Raw genomic sequence first — 12,560 nt, forward strand, 5'->3', positions numbered from 1 at the left:
AAAGCATTTTTTGCAGGGCAGACAGGGTAGCTTAAAGGGTTAGTTCACAGAAAAATGTAAATAATGTCATTAATTACTCACCCTCATGTTGTTCCAAACCCGTAAGACCTCTGTTTATCTTCAGAACACAGTTTAAGATATATTAGATTTAGTCCAAGAGCTCTCAGGCCGGTGACACACTGGCTGCGTGGCGTTTCTGTTGCGTGCCAGAAGCATGGTGGCTGCTTCGCGTTTTCTGTGTCTTTACACACCAGAAGCGTGACTGACGCTGCGCTGGTGCGCTGCTGCTGCTGTAGGGGACATAGAGGGAGGCCGCCGAAAAACCAGGCTCTTCTCTTCATGACAACAATATAAACCTTTTTTTTTTACACACCTACTGATAGGATACCATCAACAGTATTGACGGCAAAATAGAGTATGTTTCACAGGTGCAATATTTGAAAATCTATAATAATTTATTTTATTTTTTAAATTACATTTATATCTGAATTTATGCCAACCTATAGACTTTCAAATATCAAAATGTCATGAATTAATATGTATTTGTGTACAAAATTAAATATAAACATATTTTCCTAGTATATTTTGCCTGGAAACGCTTCCAACACGCACGCGTGTCGCGTGAAAAATAGGTATCGGTTCTATTTCTAGCATGCACACGTCTCACGCAGGCAGTCTGCATGCTCTAACCTGTTAACATGGGAGCCGAATTAAAAACAGACACGCCACGCAGCTGAGACGCTTGTGCCACGCATCCAGTGTGTCGCCGGCCTCAGTCCCTCCATTGAAGCTGTGTGTACAGTATACTGTCCATGTCCAGAAAGGTAAGAAAAACATCATCAAAGTAGTCCATTTATCATCAGTGGGTCAGTTAGAATTTGTTGAAGCATCGAAAATACATTTTGGTCCAAAAATAAAAACAGTTACGACTTTATTCAACATTGTCTTCTCTTCCGGGACTGTTGTGAGTGTGTTCACAACACTGCAGTGACGCTGCTGACGTGTTATCTTTGTTATTGGGCACACCAGAAAATACGTCAGCAGCGTCGTGAACTCTCTCACAACAGACCCGGAAGAGAAGACAGTTCTGAATAAAGTTGTAGTTTTCACTATTTTTGGACCAAAATGTATTTTCGATGCTTCAAAATATTCGAACTGACCCTCTGATGTCACATGGACTACTTTGATGAAGTTTTTCTTACCTTTCTGGACATGGACAGTATACTGTACACACAGCTTCAATGGAGGGACTGAGAGCTCTCGGACTAAATCTAAAATATCTTAAACTGTGGTCTTACGGGTTTAGAACGACATGAGGGTGAGTCATATATGACATATTTTTTATATTTCGGTGAGCTTACCCTTTAAGCCAAGTCTAGACCTTAGTAAAATAAGGGTATTTAAAGCGATGGTTCAGAGTAAAATCAAAAGTTTCCAAAAGTTGTGTAATTACCCCACTAATAATGATGACCAGAAGGGTACCAAACTTCTACAGTAGTACAAAAAGGTTCTGTACTCTTAAAACGAGGGATTGGAAGGTTTGTAAGTACATCAGGAGTTTATTAAATAACAATTGTCTGACAGCGAATGCTACCGCTAACACAGACGTAGAGTTCACTTCCGTGATTTGGTGAAAGCTTGTAAGGGCTTGCGCAATCAACCGGTGTTGCTGAAAATGTTTTTTGGACAACTTAGTATTTGGCTCAAGGTCATGGTGCAAAGGACCCTAGGTTGAAATTTAGTTATATTAATGAAGTCACAAATGTTTGGACTGGACTCAGCAATGTGTGCTCTACATAAACAGGGTTTATGTGTGCATTTTAACTGATACTCTGGTAGGCCCTGATCCAGTACCTTATGAAGGGATTATAATGCTAATATAAGCTGGGGGAATAGTCGTTAAATCTCTCTCTCTCTCTCTCTCTCTCTGTCTCTGTCTCTTTCTATCTCTCTCTATATGCACAGTCCATAATATTTCATTGTGTTTTTTTTCCTCTTTTCTGCATTTTAGACACTTTGTTGACATCAATCCTGAATGTGGATCGCAAGCAAAAAAAGGAAAAGTGACTTCAAAAAAAACTGGCCAAGTTGTGCAAAAAAAGAACGCCACTGTAAGCCCACCAGTTTCCTCACTTCTGCGAAAACTTTCAGACTTTGAATGGAACTTTGTTTAGATCCTGTCAGCAAGTACATTAAAAGTAATTATGATTACTGCATCGTTAATTCAATTTATACAATACAACTGCCATTTCAGCCATTTTGAGATTCTATTCTTTAATTTTCTGATTTTTTTTTTTTAATTTGTTAAAGGTTAACAAGACTACTCTTCAACTAACATTTTAATGTAAAAAAAAAAAAACAGCTGGCATTTCAGCCAAATGTATTTACAAAAGCAAATGTCTGGTTGTTGATTTTAAAATAAATGTTTTAAAACCCAGTTAATGTTGTTGGTTTCTATTTTCTTGTTTAAAGTTCAGAGTATAACGTTTTCCCTGAAAAAATGTTTTTCTTTTTTTTTTTTTTTTTTGCTGTAGACTGTATAATTCCGTAAAATTATGTGGTATATACTGTATTTTGTAATTACAGTGCAGTACTGTAAATTTAGGACAATACAGTATGTGGCTGGCAACCCAGCTGCCAGTATTTTACTGTAAATTTACAGTACAACGGTTTACAGAACTAGTACTGTAAATTGTTTACAGTACTAGTTCTGTAAAAATACAGTATGTGGCTGGCAACCCAGCTGCCAGTATTTTACTGTAAATTTACAGTACAACGGTTTACAGAACTAGTACTGTAAATTGTGTTTACAGTACTAGTTCTGTAAAAATACAGTATGTGGTTGGCAACCCAGCTGCCAGTATTTTACTGTAAATTTACAGTGAAAAGTTTTACAGTGTACACAGGCAAATGGTGGTAACACCAGATACTGGAGACTGGTTTTCAGAAATAGGCCTTTTGTGTACATAGAAAAAGTCTTAGATCTTTGAGTTCAGCTCATGAAAAATGGGGACAAAAACAAAAGTGTTGCATTTATAATTTTGTTCATTGTACGGTAGATAGGTTCAGCCTATTCATTTGAAAAACAAACTTATCATTTTTGCTTTTAATCACATAAAGTCAATTGGAATTAAGCGATGAAGCTGTACATAATTTGTAAGAAGAGATACAAAAACTTGAAGACTGTTGATTCCTAGCAATCAAAAGCATATCTGGAATGTATCACTGTGACAGACGAGTCAATGACAAATTAGAAAAAAAAAAAGAAAAAAAAAGAAAGAAAAAAAAAAAACCTAGATGAAATTGTCATATTATAGGAATCCAATATTTGCATTATTCAAAAATTAAATGTTGTATATGTATTTCAGGCTTCCTGCATTTTGATTACTTTGATCAGGATGACTGACTTTGTGGCCATTGTAATTATTTAGATTTATTTTCATTAAAAAATGAAAACATGTTTACCATAGTATAGGTGCATTAAATTGCTGTTAGTATGACATTTTCAAATATCTTCTTTGAATACTAGCCATGTCATGCTCTCTGATCTTCAGGCATATATATGATGAACAACATTTTGAGAACATAATTAAAGACCAGATGAATTTTAATGAATGTTCTGTTAACAGAATGTTCTGTTACTGGAATACTGTTTATTCAACTTTGAGAGAAAACTGACAGAATGTTCTGAGATCATTCCCTGTGTTGGAGTTGTTTAAGTTGTCCGTAGGCTGTTGGGGAGCTCAGCAGTAGCTGACCATGGTGGGCTGTGAATGATTCCCCAGCGGGCTGTCTGTGTATGTTCATTTTATGTTTGGCTGTCATCCTGAATCAGTTTCACTGCTGCAGTTTCATAAAGCTGCTTGCCCTTGATTGAGATCAAATCGTGGAGATGTTAAGATGCAACAGCCTGCTTTCACGCTGTTTCAAGTTCAACCTGAACCAGGATTGCAGGTAAAACACAGGTGATAGTTAGACCTATTATAAATATGTTTGCTGTTAACATTCAGGGCTCCAAGAGTTATATATTTTAAATGAACAATACACAGACCAGAAAAAAGAGAAGGCAGCGTAAGATTAATTTTCCAAATAACAGCAGTGCCCCCTTGTGTTTACACAGGGTACTGGACATAAACTAACTAAAAATTAATATTAATTTACTGGTGCTCAATTACTAATAATGGCTCTTATTATCAATGTTAAAAACTGTTTTTCCTGCTTATTATTTTTGTGGAAACCATCAAATATTTTTCAGTGATTTTTTTTTTGACGAGTAGAAAAATTCTATATAACAACATTTATTTTAAATCAAAATATTTTGAAACATTGTAAATTACTTTGATTAGAATATTAGATATCAGATATAATTGCTTAGAGATTAGAATGATTTCTGAAGGATCATGTGACACTGAAAACTCGAGTATGGGCTGCTGAAAAGTCATCTTTGTATGGAGCGCTGGACATTCACTTTCCCATCCTACAATTCCTGCTGGTAGTGAGACTCAAACCTGTGTTCTTTGGGTTACAAAGGCAGACTCTCTAAATATTAGGTCATGACTTCCCAGTTATAGTAATTATAATAGTAAATAGCAATAGTTTTTCATAGTATTATTATTATTATTGTTGTTTGTATTGTATTTCTGATCAAATAAGTGCAGCCTTGGTGCAGAATTCTGTCAAAACCATTATAAATCTTATTGCCGGTAGTAAATACATGCATGGTGTTAAATGTGATATAGGTGTCATATCTGGCAATATAATATAACTATGTGGTCATTCATTACAGAGACTGTTTATTCGTCCATTGGGCCGTATGCATTTCTGCTTCCACCTACATGCGCACTGCTGTCTGATGTTTGTCACACAACCTTCCCGTGGGTATTGGCTTATAATTATTTCTCGACATTTCTTGCCCAAAGCACCCCAAAGAGTCAAGCAATACCCATAATACTCAAGGTAACAGGGAAAGTCAGTGCAAAAGGACAAGCAATTTGAGTTAATTAGCAACTTATTCCATTATTCATGTGAGATCGCTGTTTGTTCTTTGTCACAAATTAATGCAAAGTTTAACAAAGTCGGCAAGTGTGACTACGTAATTAAGTTTCTTCTATGTATCTATTTATTTTCCTGACAAATCTGACGAGGGTGATGTTTGTCCTTTTTTATTGGGGGCAAGACATCCGTGTTTTTTTTATTTTTTTTTATGTTTTGGTATCATGAACATAACTCAGGGTCCATTAAGTGAGTTGTCAAACATATTTTACATAATATTTTTATTGTGTTGTTTGATAATTAGATGACAAATCTCTGCCTTTAACAGAGCACAAGCAAACAACACTCGTTACTAATTCTGCTCATTACTCTAATGAGATGATTTCATTATCTTTGGAGGACTTTTTCACCCTACAAGGGCAGATTCAAATTCTACAAAGTGTCTACATGGTGTTTTGTCATGAGTTGTTTGTCTTATCCCTGATTCTTGAGTACTTGGGCCAGGGAGTTAAGGTTTGGCTAGCTAGTGTGATAACCTCTACTGGTGCTGCAACTACACACTCTTAAAAATCATATTAGAATATATGCAAATTACTATATACAATACTATATAACTATGATATATTATTAAAATACTCACCAGTGCTTTTGATGATGCTGAACTCATGTAACATGTATGAGAAGAGGACCTTAGATAAAAAGATGCACACAGACTCATTTGATACTTTATGGTTTTTTATGAATGCTCTTTTTTTTTTTCTTCCAAATGTAAATCTTCCTTCAGTTAGGACACAGAATATGGGGTCAGTAAGTAAATATATATATATATATATATATATATATATATATATATATATATATATATATATTCAAATTAATGTTTTTTTTTCTTCTAATTATCCAAAAATCCTGATTAAAACAGTTCCACAAAATAAAAATCACCACCAATGATTTCAACATTGATCATGATAAGACAATGTTGTGAGCAGAATATTCAGCTTTGCATGTAATGAATACATTACATTTAAAAATATATTCCAATAGAAAACAGTTATTTTAATCAGTAATACACTGTCAATTTAAATTGTTATTATTATAATGTATTAATGTAATTTTTTTCTGTATTTTTGATTAAATAAACGCAGCCTTTGTGTGCATAAAATGTGCATCTTCCATAATGTAAATATTGCTATTTTCAAAACGAATGGCCTGTAATCTTGTGGAACATGTTTCAAGAATCCGTGTGAATTACGTTTTTTTTCACAGAGGATAACAAACCTGTGTACCCTTTAGAAAACCAGCTTTGTAAAACCTCCCTTCTCATGGTGGTAAACACTTTCCAGGTGGCGGCTTTCTGCTGGAGATCAAAATGTTAAATGATTACCTTCCCCTCACACTGTCTACCTTGAGTCAACATTTTCTCTGACCTCCATTTTCAACAAAATTCTAACTAAAATGTTTCACTGGAAGTCCCACGAGAGACCATTTAGGCTTGGGGATAAACGCTGTGGCTGAAGCTCATGTTCCAGTAGCTTGGTCTTGTATTGGGGGATTTGGAGTGAAAGGGGAAGCTCTGGCCCGTGCCCAGGGGCCATTAGCATTCTGTGCACCTGTGAGGCTATCCAGGGAAAGGCTCCCGAAGTCACAGAGCAAGGGATAAAGGTAATTGCTAATTGATGTGTGCACCTGCAACAGAGGGCCTTGAGTTTTTCATGAATGGAGAGAAGAGTGAAGAGAGGGCAAGGAAGAAAAGAGAAGAGGAGGGGAAGGAGATGAGGAGGGGAATTAGCAGAGCTTTGAAAGAGAAAGAGGGAGAGACAGACGTGTTTTTGGCCCCTTGTCAATTTACAGCTCCTGCACCAGATTCTCTGCTATTCGGTGGAAACTCACACACACACACACACACACACACACACACACGCACACACACATTCAGGAACCTGTTTGTGACTCATCACAAGAAAACTATTTCTCATCTTTATTTCTTCCTCTTATAATTTCTCCTTAAATATTCTTCCAATTCATCTTTTGATTTCATCGTTTGACAGAGTTGTATTTTACATTTAGTTTCTCGATTACAATGTTTAAGATATGTATTTTTAGATTGTTTGATCATTTGATTTATTCGTACTTTTGGGTGAGAAGCAGCTGACTTTTTTTCAGGGTAAATGTAGCATATTTTATCTATTTTTACATATATTTATTTATTTTTGAATAATTATAAAAAAATAATTTTGCAGAATTCTTTGTGTGGGGCTTCTGTTGGATGTCTGTCACATTGTGTTGTTCTGAACACTGAGTGGACCCCATATAGTACCTAACTTCCATACAGTGCTTTGGCAAGATTTGATATACACCAGATTGGAATTGGCAAAACAATATTCAGAATCTATTATTATTATTATTATTATTATTATTAATGGCATATATAGGTCTTTGGGCTTTATCTCTGAGAACATTAATTGCAATAAATAAACTCCCTGATGATTGTGTGTTATAGTGCAGTCTATCTATCTATCTATCTATCTATCTATCTATCTATCTATCTATCTATCTATCTATCTATCTATCTATCTATCTATCTATCCATCTATCTATCTTTCCATCTATCGTGTCACTTTGTCTTTAAGGAGGGCCAAATTACTCAAAATTAAATAATTAAATAAATTATTTATTCATTAATTGATTTCCTCCCTCCATATTTCATTCACGACACTCAGTCACTCAGTGGGCGGCATCACCTTTTAAATTAGATTTCTTTGGTCTTTATAATTTAGGCGCCTTTTTCTTTCTTTTTTTCCCATCATGACCTATGGCTGAGGATGGTTCTCAGATGAAGTTATCAATCAGAAAGTTGACTATGACAATTTTAATTCAAGTAGAAAATCTCTGCGAGATGTTGGCTGCACGAGTAAATAGAGCCTAGGCAGCTAATTTTTTTTTTTTTTCACTGTCCTCAGCTCAGAGTATTCACACCGCATGCAGAGGCAGCGCAGCAGTATTGTTCACGAGTTCACCCTTACATCTAATCTGAAGGCAAATAGTAGGCATATTTTGGCGTGCTGTCCTGGGGGAGGGGTCCGGGCCCGGAGCATAGCCCGAACCCAAATAACTCCCCCTATCCCTAATTTGGGATAAATAGATTAGAAGTGAGGAGTTGGGGTGGAGGAGGGTTGCCGAAAAACTGTCGTGGGACAGGAGGTAGGAAGACTGGATATATATATATACGCTTGCGTGCTATTTAAGATGATTAGCTAAACGAGATGCACCTGTGCCAAATTGGATGATTATCTGATCGTGCTTCTCCCGAACTTTGTTAATAAAACCACATTTCTTAATCAAAACTGACAAGATTAATGTGTAAAATAACACATTTTTGAGTAATAAATGCATTAATGTTTCACAATCAACATATGCAAAAATTAAATGCATGAAAACACATCACTTCTACGAGTTTACTTCTGTCCTTCTTCAAATGCCTGTTTAAATTAATAAAACTAGAGGCATTTGTTAACTTTAAGATTACAGAGGGGCACATGTCGCATCACAACAGAGTGTGCTGGCCATATCATAAAGCAAATCACATGGCACACAGTGTTCAGAGGAGAACGCTGGAAAATACAACAGAATTGACAATACTCATCTGTATTTGCAGTACACAAGTCGCAGTTTGGCTGCGCGCGACAAAAGCTGCCAGTATGAACGTATAACGTTTGCATGCTGCTTCTGCTCTGCCTATGCACTTCTTATGCATCCAGTGTCGCGTAAAACCAACGTCAATATTGTTGACAGCACTGATTTCCACTGTTGGGAACGTTACTTTAAAAAAGTAATTAGTTATAGTTACTCACTACTTGTTCCAAAAAGTAACTGAGTTAGTAACTGAATTACTCTATAATCAGTGTTGGGTATAGTTACTTTGGAAAGTAGTTAGTTAGGTTACAACGTTACCATCAATTAAAAGTAATCAGTTATGATACAGCGTTACCTATTCATAAAAGTAACGCGTTAGAGTACTCATGCGTTACCAAAAATTAAAAGCCGTTTGCAGCGGCTCACACATGACAGACACAGCCCCCGTCCCCTTTAAATGCACCTAGAAGTCGTGACTCCCGACAATGAATAACGTCAGTCATCCGACTAAATTAACACTGCAGGATAACAATAACAGGAAAGACAGTCAGCAATAGGCTATTCCACATGGCATTTTATTTATTTATTATAACAGAACATCATTATTAATCAAAATTTGCACCTACCCAGCTGCCTGTCAAACAAAAATGATAACAAACCGAATTAAATCCTTCACTGCCACCCAGGCAAATGACAAATCGCTTAATAGCCGAACTAATTATTATTAAAGTGTCACTCACAGTCACAAGCCTAAATTCGCTTTAACACTGTCCTCTTACATTTACTCTTCAAAGTAGTGCTTAAAACGTAGCGTTAAATTTGAGGTAGAATTTTTGGCGGTCGACAGAAGCTTTTCACCAACGCAGAGTGTGCATTTTACCGTTATGTTCTTTTCTTTTTCGTTGACAAATTGAAAATAATGTGCGTACTTCCATAAACCAAACGCTGTCCTCTCTGCCATCTTGCCGGGAGTTCGAAAAAAAAAAAAACACACACACACAGGGTCAGGCGCAGGGCACAGACGTATCACAGCCATTGACTTTACAATCACAGAGCTTCGGCTCCGCTGATACATCCGCAGGTGGCACAGTAGACCTAGGCCTACTGTCTGACAAAAAGCAGGCTGTAGTCGGGATTTTCCTTTCCTTAAAATAACGGATTACTTTTTTTTAAAATAACGAAGTTACTGATTACTTACGCATGAAACTAACGCGTTAAGTTACACATTTCAGGAAAAAAGTAATTAGAGTTCTCTAACGCGTTACTTTGTAACGCTTTACCCACAACACTGTCTATAATAAAAGTAACTTGTTACCAGGGAAAGTAACTATTTGCGTTACTGTAAAAAAAAAAAAACAAAAAAAAACAAAGTTGCTATATGTCAAAGAATTTTATTTTATTTTTTTTAGCATTTTACACAAGTCAGTTGAAATGAGTAGAACAGACAGGTGTTCGTACATAACTTTCAATATTTATTGCACGTCAACAGACAGCAAGAGTTTTATCCTGCACTTCAAGTAGTATCTTTGTAAGAAAATAGTTTTGGGCCACTAGCTTTGTAGATGCGTGTGTCACACATTACATGTACACATTACATGCACGTTCTTGGTTTTGACCACAATGAATTTGAAGTAGCGCTTATATCGCCACCTTGAAAATGCCAACTTCTCATCGAATTGCTCCTGACTCTCCGTTTCTGCTGCTGCTGCGAATATCTGTGTGTAGCTGTTGCGTGTGTGTGTGTGTGTGTGTGTGTGTGTGTTTGGCGCTGCTGGCGCTGGCGCGTGTGCCGGCATGTGTGTAAAAACACTGGCTCTGATTGGCTACCATGAAATACATGACTCTGCCTTCGCCAATCATAATCTCGTTATTAACCTTACTGTCTGTGTTATTAACCCACCTCCTCACTCGCTGTTTGAGCCAGGGGTGCGTTCGGATTACATAGTTTATTAAATCAATGCATAGTAATGCACCGCATTTAACTTTCAGTAATGGTAACGGCGTTGTAACGATGAGGAAAGTAATTAGTTAGATTACCCCGTTACTGAAAAAATAACATCGTTACCTAACGCCGTTCTTTTAAACACTGTTATTCCAAACACTGCTGATTTCTGCCAACATAAGATATTTTCTACTTGTATTAAAATTGTCAAAATCAACGTTTTGATTGATAACTTAATCTGCAGACATAAATAATAAAATCAATATTTTGTCATGTATGCATTCATTTATGTATTTAATTAATTCATTAGGTATTTCACAATTAATTTATATATTTCAACATTTATTTAATTTTGAGTGATTTGGCCCTATTATGTCCATATGCTGAGTTTTGTTTGTTTGTCTTTTCTCTAGCTGGAAACAGTTGACTGCCTCGGTCTTTGTTTGTCTCTGAGCAAAAGTGTGTTTGTCATGAAACTTTCCAAAATTGAGGCAGAGGATGTGCACTGCATACATTTTTAATGATGAAGTAGCAGTGATCCGATGTTTTGTTGCCCTTGTGGGTCCAGAAACATGCTGGTGGTTTTATGAGAGACTTTCTCTGAATCTCAGCCAAATGATAAGCTCAGTAAACAGTTAGTAGTTTCTCACATTCTCTTGGCAATAAATACATGTTCAATGCTGGTCTGCAAAGAAGATATGTGACAGACTTATATTTTTGTGAATGCCAACTTTAAATGTTAGAGATGAAACATCTATTTTTTCCTCACTTAGGCCTAATGCTCAAATTTATTATGCATTTAGGCAACATAAACAATGTTTGATTATCATAGAGAAATGTGCCCCTCAATATTCAGAATAATGGTCAACAAACATAAGTGTCTGATTGTCAGACTCTTTTCCATGTCTCATGTTGTGTCTTCCTCCCCTAGGTTCTCCAGTTTGATGATTATGCCCATAGTTGGTTTTTCCCATTCCTGTTCCTGGCCCTATTCAGTTCATTTGTTCCCAGATGTGTCCAATTTAAGTGTATTTAAAGTGTGTTGTGCCCCTCATTTCCCGTTTGCTGTTAAATGTCATTGTAACAATATACAAACGTAATCACAAGACTGCGTTCTACCTTCCACGCTTCGCCCCCAGAGTAACAATATAAAAACTTTATCATCACGGGAAGTAGGAGGCGGGAACCGCCGAACATTCAAATGAAAACTTTAATAATGAAATAAACACAAAACAGCGTGACAGCCCCTCATGGACGACTGCGGCGCACAAACAAAACAGAAACACAAAATATAATCCATGCCTGGTACTCTCATCATTCACTGTCATCGATCATCTTTTGTATCCTTCCGATCTCCTCCTTGGGACTCGAAACCGGTGAGTTGAGCAGGTGTCGCCAATTTCCAAATCACTTCACTGGCTTCGCTCCATTCCCACAGCTCTCGGCCCCGCCCCACTCGTCACAGTCATTTTGTGTTCTGTGTTTTCAGTGTTCCTGTGTTCCCCGCTTTGAGTTCATTAAAGTCTTTGGGATTTACTTTACTCCTCGTTTCCTTGCTCCTTCGTTCCCGGGCTCCATGTGTCGAGCTTGCTCCAGTATCAGCTCCAGCCACAGAGCTCGTTTTAGTGAGGGCTCCTGTTCCCAAGTTTAGCCCACCCAGGGCTCCTGTTCCCAAGTTTAGCCCAGTGAGGGCTCCTCTCTACGACTTTAGCCCAAGGAGGGCTCCAGTCCATGAATCCAGTCCAGAGCGCACTCCTGTGCCCACGCCTCAAGTGTGTCCAGCAGCGCACGTTCCTCCAGAGCGCCCTCAGTACCCCGTTCCTGCCAAGATGCCTGTACATCTCGGAGGATGCTTAACCATGGCCTCCTAGATTGTCTACACCGCCATTACGATATAAATAAAGAAATTTGCGGCTGATTGAATCATTCTAAACAGTTATGTTATTGTTAACCAAACTAATTTTGATACAAAGCTAAAATATAAAAATTAGAT

The sequence above is a fragment of the Carassius auratus genome, chromosome 1 (genome assembly GCF_003368295.1).
Source record: "Carassius auratus strain Wakin chromosome 1, ASM336829v1, whole genome shotgun sequence".
Classification (NCBI taxonomy): Eukaryota; Metazoa; Chordata; class Actinopteri; order Cypriniformes; family Cyprinidae; genus Carassius; species Carassius auratus.